Below are 9,947 nucleotides of genomic sequence, written 5' to 3'. Positions count from 1 at the left end.
AAGAACATGTCTAAACTGGAAAATAATCTTGACTAACTCAAGGAGAATGAAGATACATTTACAGATATTCTGAGTAAACTATAAACTACCATGAAGAGAAGAGAAATAAAATATACATGACATGAAGTTGCACCTAGGGAAATTTTTCAAAATAGTTAAAGAACTCAGGAACTCCAGGACAGATGAGTACAATGGGCTCTCCTCAATACCAAATGAATATGTTTGCATATTATAGAAGGCAAAAAATAGTCACAGCATGTACATGAATACTCATAATACATATTTTATATTCAAGAGCAAATCAATGGGCAGCAGAATGACCTGTTACACATTCTTTCCTGACACTATAAAAGTCATCTGTCCTGCTTTTAACCTTACATGAAGTGGAACTTTCCACTGTCATATCATGAATACACATTTCTAGACTGTTTTTGCATCTCTGCTTTATATGTTGCACAGCTTTGCTAAGTTTTACGAACCTGTCAAACACTGTGTTTTACCACCGACACCACAGCATCCTACTGACTCGGAGACCTTTCATTACCACTTGTTTTAGAACTCTGTGGAAGGCTTCTAAAGGCATATTTGTATTAAGGTGCATTCCTTATCAGTAACAATAGGCCCACTGATCACACCTACGAGCATATTCTTTTTTGAAGTACACACCCACAAGCATCTAGGAAGTTGTTGAGCTCACTGTGGAATTCAACTACATCTTCACACTGCAACAATATCCTGAGGTGTTTGTACACAATTGCTTTGAATTCCTGGCTACCATGGATTTTAGAGGGAATGTTCTTTCAACAAGCCCTATCCACATGCCGCTTGCATAGAAGTTTATTTAAAGGGGAACATGGGCACCCATATGACAGTTTGTAGGGAGGGGGACCAGACTTGGGGGTATGTAGTCTTTTCAATATTTTGGAAGATGAATGGCGACTTGTATTCCACGGTAGAATAACATCCACAGTATCCCCTGACTGGAGGGGAGGAACTACCACTTCTACGTAATGCCGACTTTTAAATCATTTTCTTGAAAGAAAAACGCCTGACTAAATTAAATTTTTTCCTTTCCCTGAGAGCTAGAGGGGGCTGAGCCCCCCCTTGCCCCCAGGCACGGGCACTCTTGAAGGGGCACCCATGACTTCCACCCATGCATTAGAGAATGAAGCTTAGTTATCAGTTATCAGTATCTGCAAAGGAAAATCAACTGCAGATATTGATTGTTTGACAACATAAAAAAAAATTTCAGCACACTGCAGTCTGTTTTATTAGAGTAACAGAATGCAACAGAGAATCTCTTGTTGTATTCATCTAACATCAATAATGTTGTAAGTGAGAAGTCATAAGCATTTGTCCCATGAGTACTGTCCATATAAATTACTTTTTTCCCAAACTCCACAAGCATTTCTTTCTGCACATCAATCATGATTATTAATACAAAATCATTCTCTGTCCATCCGTATTGTGGGTTGGAAATCCCTTGTAATTTATCAAACCACACATACTCATTACCTTGTTCTTTTAACCTATCTATCCAAATGCACGCACTTTCTACATCTTTCTGACTCTGTTTATCACTATCTAATCTAAAATCATGAAAAATATTACTCAGGTCATGTCTTTGCAGAAGGTGTAGCCTGGTGATCTGCTTAGTATCTAAACTGTCTCTGATATTTTTCAGAACAGTGTCAAAGGAAACATTCTGAGCCAAATGGCCAGCAGTCTATTCCCTCTCTTCTTTTGACAGCAGGATATGCCCAACTTCTTTGCAATGACCAAAATGTACATTATTGTAAATAACATACACACTTGATTTATTTTCATATGCCGTATTCCCTTTCCTCTTCTTTTGACCAATTTACTGCGATGACAGAAATAAGTAAATTCGGTTGTCGATGTCCTCTTATGTCTTGGTGGACGAGTTAAAATATATGTACCTGGATTGAGTGTCCTTTTCTTCCTTTGATTTCCATACCTTAAATTCTTGAAAGGAACAGAAAAACTGAATTACTAGTTATTAACATTAAGATAATAATAAACTCATTGCACAGCTCAACTTGTGTTATGATAAGGGTCATTCCATAAAAACTCACAAACTATGACAACGAATCAGACATTTACTTTTTTTTTTACTAAACTTGTTTGTAGAGTACTTGTGCCCGCCTGGTGGCCATAATCGTTACGGCATTGAAGTCCACACAGTCTGACACCGTGGTTAGTTGGTTCGAGTCCCATTGATCGAAAACATTTTGGCCACCAGGGTAGGGAAAGTGGTGGTGTACAATTCCTAATCACTAGATTGCGTGCCAAAAGCAGTGCTCATATGGAATGAGGATATATGACGCTGTTGATGGTGATTCGTCCGTTGGATGGGGACATTAAGCCTCGAGCAGACCCCTTTGTGCTATTCGACAGGAGTAGGCTATGTGCCGGCACCTGGTTTCACCCTCTCCCTTCCTACTATCATATATCGCATCATTCATTTCATCTCATTAACTCCCCTGATAGGCTGACGCCAGGAAGGGCATCCGGTCATAAAAGCCTGCCATGGCTGATTCATCTCAAAGCATTCCCGACCCCGCAGATAAAATGGGACAAGGTTTGGACAAACAAAAGGAACCATTGTTTGTATAGTACTGTTTTGGTGATCTAATGTTTATTGTTGTTCGTCCAACCCTTGTCCCGCTTTTCTACGGGATCGGGTATGAGCTGAGGTGAGATGAATCTGTCGTGGCGGGTGTTTACGATTGGATGCCTTTCCTGACATCAGTCTCATCAGAGGAGTTAATGAGATGAAATGAATGACGTGATATATGATAACAGGAAAGGAGAGGGTGAAACCCAGTGCTGGCACATAGCCTACTCCTGTTGAATAGCACCAGGGGGTCTGCTCAACACTTAACGTCCCCATCTGACGGACGAATCACCATCAACAGCGTCACATGCCTTAACTCCATATGAGCACTGCGGAGAGGTTTGGAATTCAATCCAGGCTTTTGGCACGCAATCTAGTGGTTATAAATTGTATACCACCACCTCTCCTACACTGCCGGCCAACATTCTGACAGTGATTTTTTTTTTTCGACCAACGGGACACTAACTGGCTAACCTCGGTATCAGACCGTTTAGACTTCAATGCCTTAACGATCATGGCCACCAGGCAGGCTGATCTAATGTTTATTGTTGTGTTTTAAAAATGACTCTCAACATAAAAATGTGATTTCCATGCATACTTCTATGAATAAAGTTTGAACTTGAGAATTTTAAGCGAGCTTCAGATAATTTTGGTAAATACCTCTGACTATGGTCTGTCTGTTAAGTTGGATACTCAGAAAGCACCATTAAATTAAAGTACCACTGGACTGGGCTAGGATCGAACGTACCAACTTGAGCTCAGAAAGCCAGTCCTCTACTGCCCTAGCTATCCAGCCCAGCCTGAACAGCTGATCAGTATATTCAAGCACTGAATTACTCAGAAAAATATTACTGGAAATCACTCCTGAGTATGAATATCCACAGCCTCTTTCCAGTCATTCAACCGGTCAGGAATGGAACACATGAAGCCCCATCTAGTGGTGAGGATAGGAACTGTGCTGCTGCCGAAGCCTGTCACACTCCTCTGGGGCAATGATTAATAACTGACAGATGAAATGATACTGGAGAGTGTTGCTGGAATAAAAGATGACGGGGAAAACCGGAGTACCTGGTGAAAAACGTCTCCTGCCTCCTTTTTGTCCAGCACAAATCTCCCATGGAGTGACTGGGACTTGAAACATGGAGGCTGGAAATCACTCTTCAAGTGCTTGATTCATTAAGATATAAGCAGAGGCTACCACTACTTTACAATACTATTGACTCAATTAATCACTCACCAAGACTTGTGTAACTTGATCCAACAACAGGTTTATTTCTTTGGAAACAAGCTATTTGGAAGAAAGTAGTGGTTATAAATTATTTTCTGGAAAACTATACTTCTATTCTTCAAAATGCAATTCTTTACATCTGGAATAAACCATTCATTATTTAATTTCCTTTTGCAGAGTTTCAAGTAGGCTTACTGAATGACAAAATAGTGATTAAAAGAATATTGGTATTTAATGAACATGTGAGGAAAATATCATAACATTTTGTGAAGAGCTTGTAGCAGGTTGTGATATTGCATGGAATACCCTTAATAAACTTTAATGAATATTTAAAGAACATTTATGCATTCAACTATTTCCATATGGATTGCCTAACTAGGTACAGTGAACAAAAATATGAATATGAACATCTGTTGCATAACTATTATGATACAATGGTTGAACATTCTTCCCACCTTTCATGTTACCGAAAGACATTTCTGTGATGGAACATCCTTCAAGAATTAATTCACTGTGGTCACGCAACACATGCTGACTCAACTCTTGGTGTAGGATTACTGAAGAGGGCTCTGCCATCTAAGTAGACCTATACATATTCCTTGACGTCTCAACTCTACTATAGCTAATGCTTCATTGTTTTGCAATCTCACAGACGTGAAATAAAAGTTACATTGAAGTCTTAAAATTAAAAGGTTGTGAAGTACGGTACTTAATAATAAACCTGCAGAACACCGGGTAGGCTTTAGATTTAATATATGGCGACCGTGACAGGATTCTATTAAATTGTGGGTTGCAACATACCATACGTAAATTGTGAACATACGGTATCCATTCAGTTGTTGTGTAATGGTACAGACAGATGGATACGTTGAAGAAGAAACGAGCGGTAGTACAAGCGGCATTTACTCGTGTATATAATATCTTGGAAGAAAGACGAAATTCCATAGTAAATGACGAAGCTCAAGACGATGTGGAGATTATGGCTGATCTGGAATTGCTATGTGAAAAATTCGAGGAGCTGGCGCGCTTGGATGCAGAAATTTTGGAATTGCTGCTACAAAATCCAGGTACCAAAACACAAGAATTGGATACTGAGGTGCAGGCCACGGATGAATACTCAAGCAAGTACAAGAGAATAAGCCTTTACTTGCAAAAGTCTCTAAATGCTATTGATGATTCTATCTCTGACCAAAATGTAACCAAGAGAAAATTTAAATTGCCTGCTCTTGAGTTAAAAAAGTTTGGTGGTGAAGTTAAGGACTGGCTAATCTTTTGGGAACAATTTAAGAAAATAAATGATGATCCTGACATAGATGATTCCGATAAATTTCAATATTTGTTATAAGCCATGGAGCCAAACACAAGAGCTAGGGAAGTGGTGGAAAATTTTCCCCCTATAGGTTGTAACTATATCAAGGCTATTGAGTGCTTGAAATCTAGGTTTGGTTGGGATGATGTGTTAGTAGAGTGCTATGTCAGGGAACTACTTAAATTGATTTTAGCTATGAATTCTAAACACAAGCAGGTCAGTCTTTCCTCTCTCTATGACAAAATTGAGACTCAGTTAAGGGCTCTAGAAACCCTAGGAGTAACCAAAGAGAAATACACTGCAATGCTCTTTCCACTAGTTGAATCGTGTCTCACTGAAGAAGTCTTACGAGCTTGGCAAAGGAGCTGTAACGTCAACTCGGCTCAACCTGATGGTAAAACCAGACTTGATAGGCTTGAAATGCGAAGTCGAAAATGAGGAACAAATCACTATGGCAGTCCAAGGGTTTAGGATAGGAAGTAGTTCCAAAGGTAGTACCAAAGCATTAGGAGCAGAGTCAGGCAATCATAATAACGCTATTCCTACAGCAGCTGGTCTCGTTAATTTTAAGCCTAACAAAAAGCCATGTGTATTTTGTGAAGGGAATCACTTAAGCGATGCTTGTTTTAAAGCACAGAAAATGGAGTTTGATGAAAAGAGAGACATTTTAAAGAGAAAGAACTGTTGTTTTGCTTGTCTTAAGAATGGTCATGTCAATAAGAAGTGTAAAACTATTCTGAAATGCATAATTTGCGAAGGAAAGCATTTCCCAGTTATGTGTCCCAGAAGTTGTAAGCAACCAATTCCAAAAGAAGATGTAACAGTTGAGAATTCTCTATCGAATGTGAACTGTAGTCAGGTTTTCCTACAAACTTGACCATAATAGGAGAAAAGGTAAAACAAGTACGTGTTCTTATGGATCCTGGATCACAACGTTCTTACATTAGGAAAGACACTGGTCGGTGTATGGGATATGAACCCATCGGAGATGAGACACTGATTCGTGGTTTGTTCGGGGGTAAGGTAACTAATCCAGAAACGCACCTCGCTTACAAGGTGAGATTAAGAAGTCTAGATGGGACACATGCTTGTAATTTTGAAGCACTAGACGAAGAAAACATTTGTTCACAAATCCCTGTCATTCAGCCTGGCCCATGGTTAACTGAGACCATTGAGAAAGATATGAAGCTCTACGATGAAGATAAGCCAGTTGAAGTTTTAGTTGGAGCAGATATATATGGGAAACTTCTCACTGGAAGAAGAGAGATTCTACGGTGTGGACTTGTCGCACTTGAGACTTATCTAGGATGGATTATAACAGGGAAGATAAAGGGACACAAATCTTCCAACTCTATGACAGCACTGTCTATGTTCGTTCACACCGATTCTGTGAGCAAACTTTGGGAGCTAGATACTCTTGGTATTCAAGATCCAAGTGAAAGAAAAAATAAAGAAGAAAGAGAACAGGCGACTCTAGATTATTTTCTCGATACTGTTAAGGTAAATGAAGAGGGCCGCTATAAAGGGAGAATACCATGGACTGAAGGACATCCACCAGTTCCTAGGAACTTCAATTTGGGGAAAAGAAGAATGGAACATACCCTCAAAAAACTAGAAGAAAATGGTTCTAAAGTAATGTATGATGAAATTCTAAATGAATGGGTACAAGAAGAAATCATCGAAGAAGTACCTGTCTCCCAGTGGAATGAAGGACACTATTTGCCACATCGACCTGTATTTAAGGAAAACAGTACAACAAGAGTCAGACCTGTTTTCGATGCTTCTTCTAGAGAGTGTGGCTATCCTTCGCTGAATCAGTGCTTGGAGAAAGGGATTAATCTAACTGAAATTATACCTACATTACTTCTCCGTTTTAGGTTTTACCAAATTGGGGTTATAGCAGATATAAGAAAAGCATTCTTGCAAATTAGTCTATGTGAAGAGGATCGGGACTTCCTTAGATATCTTTGGGTTGACATGGAGGGAGAAATGAAAATATTCCGTCATATCCATGTTGTGTTTGGGGTGACAAACAGCCCGTTCTTATTGAGTGCTGTGATTGATTTTCATTTGAAACATATTGGAAGATGGAAGGTATTCTCCAGCTACCATCAAGAAGCTTAGAAAACGTTTTTACGTTGATAATTGCGTAACCAGTTTACATTCAGCTGATGATCTACTCTGTTTTCAGGAAGAAGCAACGAGAATATTTGCACAGGTCAAATTTTACTTGAGAGGTTGGGAGTATTCAGACTTTAACCTAAAAGATAAGACTGCTACTCCTGTTCTAGGCCTTATTTGGGACAGAAGATCTGATACTCTAGCCGTGAGTGGCCACAAATCTATAGACATAAAGTTGATCACTCGAAGAGCTATACTGTCAATAGCGCAGAGAGTATTTGACCCTATTGGCTTCACGTGTCCTGTGTCACTTTGTCCAAAGCTTGTGTTGCAACGATGCTGGGCCATGAAAGGGGGATGGCACGAAGAAGTTCCAGATGATGTGAAAAACGCGTTCTTGGCATGGTTACAAGAGCTTCCTTTACTTGAAGAAGTGAAGATACCTCGGTGGCTCATGGGAATTAGTGATATGATAATAAGTTGCTCGGTGCATACCTTTTGTGATGCCAGTAAGTTTGCATATGCCGCAGCAGTGTTTTTGCGTTTAGAATATAATTCCTGTGTACATGTACGCTGATACAAGCAAAATCTAGAGTGTCACCACTCAAAGGATTGACAATTCCGAGGCTGGAGTTATTTAGCTGCAAACATCGGAGCGCGGTTAACTGCATCTTTGAAGAAGGAATTTGAACAAATGGAGACAGAATTTTTCTTCTGGAGTGACTCTACTACTGTCATCACGTGGATACAGAGAGATGATCACTGGGGAGTCTTTGTGTGGAACCAGGTTCAGGAGATCAGAAGTCTGACGGTGAAGGAAGCTTGGAGACACATACCAGGCAATATGAATCCTGCTGATCTTCCTAGTCGTGGATGCTCTGCTGTACAGTTGCTTGAGTCTAGATGGTGGAAGGGCCCACCATGGCTGAAACTGCCACTTGGAGAATGGCCTTCAGAAGCACCAGAACCGGATGAAGAAATTATAGGACAGGAGAGAAGGGTGGTTATAACTTCGATACTTCTATGCCACGACGGTGATTCTGACCAGCTCTACAACTTCTCCAATGATTACGATAAAATTGTAAGGATCATTGCTTGGATATTACGGTTCATTAATTCTTGTAGAAGGAAAGATGTGGTGAAACAAAGTGAACTTCAACTGAAGGAATTCAATGTAGCAGAGAAATACCTTGTACGTTTGGTGCAACAAGAGACTTTCAGTGGAGTAAAAGATGATAAATTATCTACATTGTGTCCCTTTATGGATGTTGACGCTATAATTCGAATAAAAACGAAGATAGCCGAAAGAAGAGATTTAGAGGACTTCAGGATGCCTGCAGTGCTGCCTTCTAAACATCCTGTGGTTGACAAGATTGTGTTCTGGACACATATCAAGTCTTGTCATGTAGGAGTACAAGGTCTCCTAAGCCACTTAAGGGAAAAATTTTGGATCCTCAAAGGAAGAAAAACTATTTGAGCCATTCTAGCTGTTGTGTTGTCTGTCGGAGACATGAGGCGAGAAGTGTTTCCATTTGTACACCTGCTTTACGTGAGCCACGAGTGCGGGATGCAGTTGCTTTCGAGACTACTGGTATTGACTTAGCTGGTCCATTGTTTTTGAGAAATAATCGCAAAGTGTGGATATGTCTATACACTTGTGCGGTGTACCGTGCAGTCCACCTTGAGCTGACCTCGTCACTCTCCGTTGATTCATTCCTACGAACTTTCAGAAGATTTGTAGCTCGCCGAGGTAGACCTTTGATTGTATATACAGATAATGGTAGAAACTTTGTTGGGACACACAATGCTTTCAGTCAATTGGACTGGAACAAGATTTCCAAATACAGCAATGCTCATCAGATTGACTGGCGATTCAATCCTCCCACAGCAGCATGGTGGGGAGGATGGTGGGAGCGACTAATAAGGATGCTGAAACAGCTGCTAAGGAAAACTCTTGGCAAAGCTTCGCTATCCTATGAAGAGTTGGAAACAGTCTTATGTGATTGCGAAGCCATCATGAACTCTCGACTGCTCACATATGTATCAGAAGACAGTGCTGATCTAGCCCCTATCTCGCCTAATATGTTTTTGTTAGATATGAAAGAAATGAGCATGCCAGACTGTGATGTCCTGGATTCTGATCATCTTAACCGACAGAACAGAAATCGTCAAAGGATAAGAAATAGCTTTCATCAGCGATTTAGGAGAGAATATTTAGGTCAATTAGCATTAACTGCCCAAAAGAAGAGTTGTCAATTGCTTCTAGGAGAAGTTGTTCTTATTGGAGCAGACAACCTCAAAAGAATCGATTGGCCTTTAGCTGTAGTGGAATAGCTTATTCCAGGACGTGATGGAGAAATTCGTCTGGTGAAGCTGAAGACTGCAGCAGGGACCCTTTTCCGACCAGTCCAGAGGGTATATCCTTTGGAAATTCGTGCAAAGGAGATATCTACAAAAGATGAACTTTTAGTCGGCAAGAGTGGTGGAGTTGGGACAACTGTCCAAAACAGTGTGGAAGGTAGTGGGGAAATTGGACATGTTCGAACTAGGTGTGGACGTAAAGTGCAACTACCTGCTAGATTTCGACGTGATTGACTTTCAATGACTGTTTCATTTGTTTAATTTTACTCGTGTTTTATTCTGATTTAGTT

Source organism: Anabrus simplex, chromosome 2 (assembly GCF_040414725.1).
Source record: "Anabrus simplex isolate iqAnaSimp1 chromosome 2, ASM4041472v1, whole genome shotgun sequence".
NCBI classification, from domain to species: Eukaryota; Metazoa; Arthropoda; class Insecta; order Orthoptera; family Tettigoniidae; genus Anabrus; species Anabrus simplex.
Note: the sequence above shows the minus strand (reverse complement) of the source record.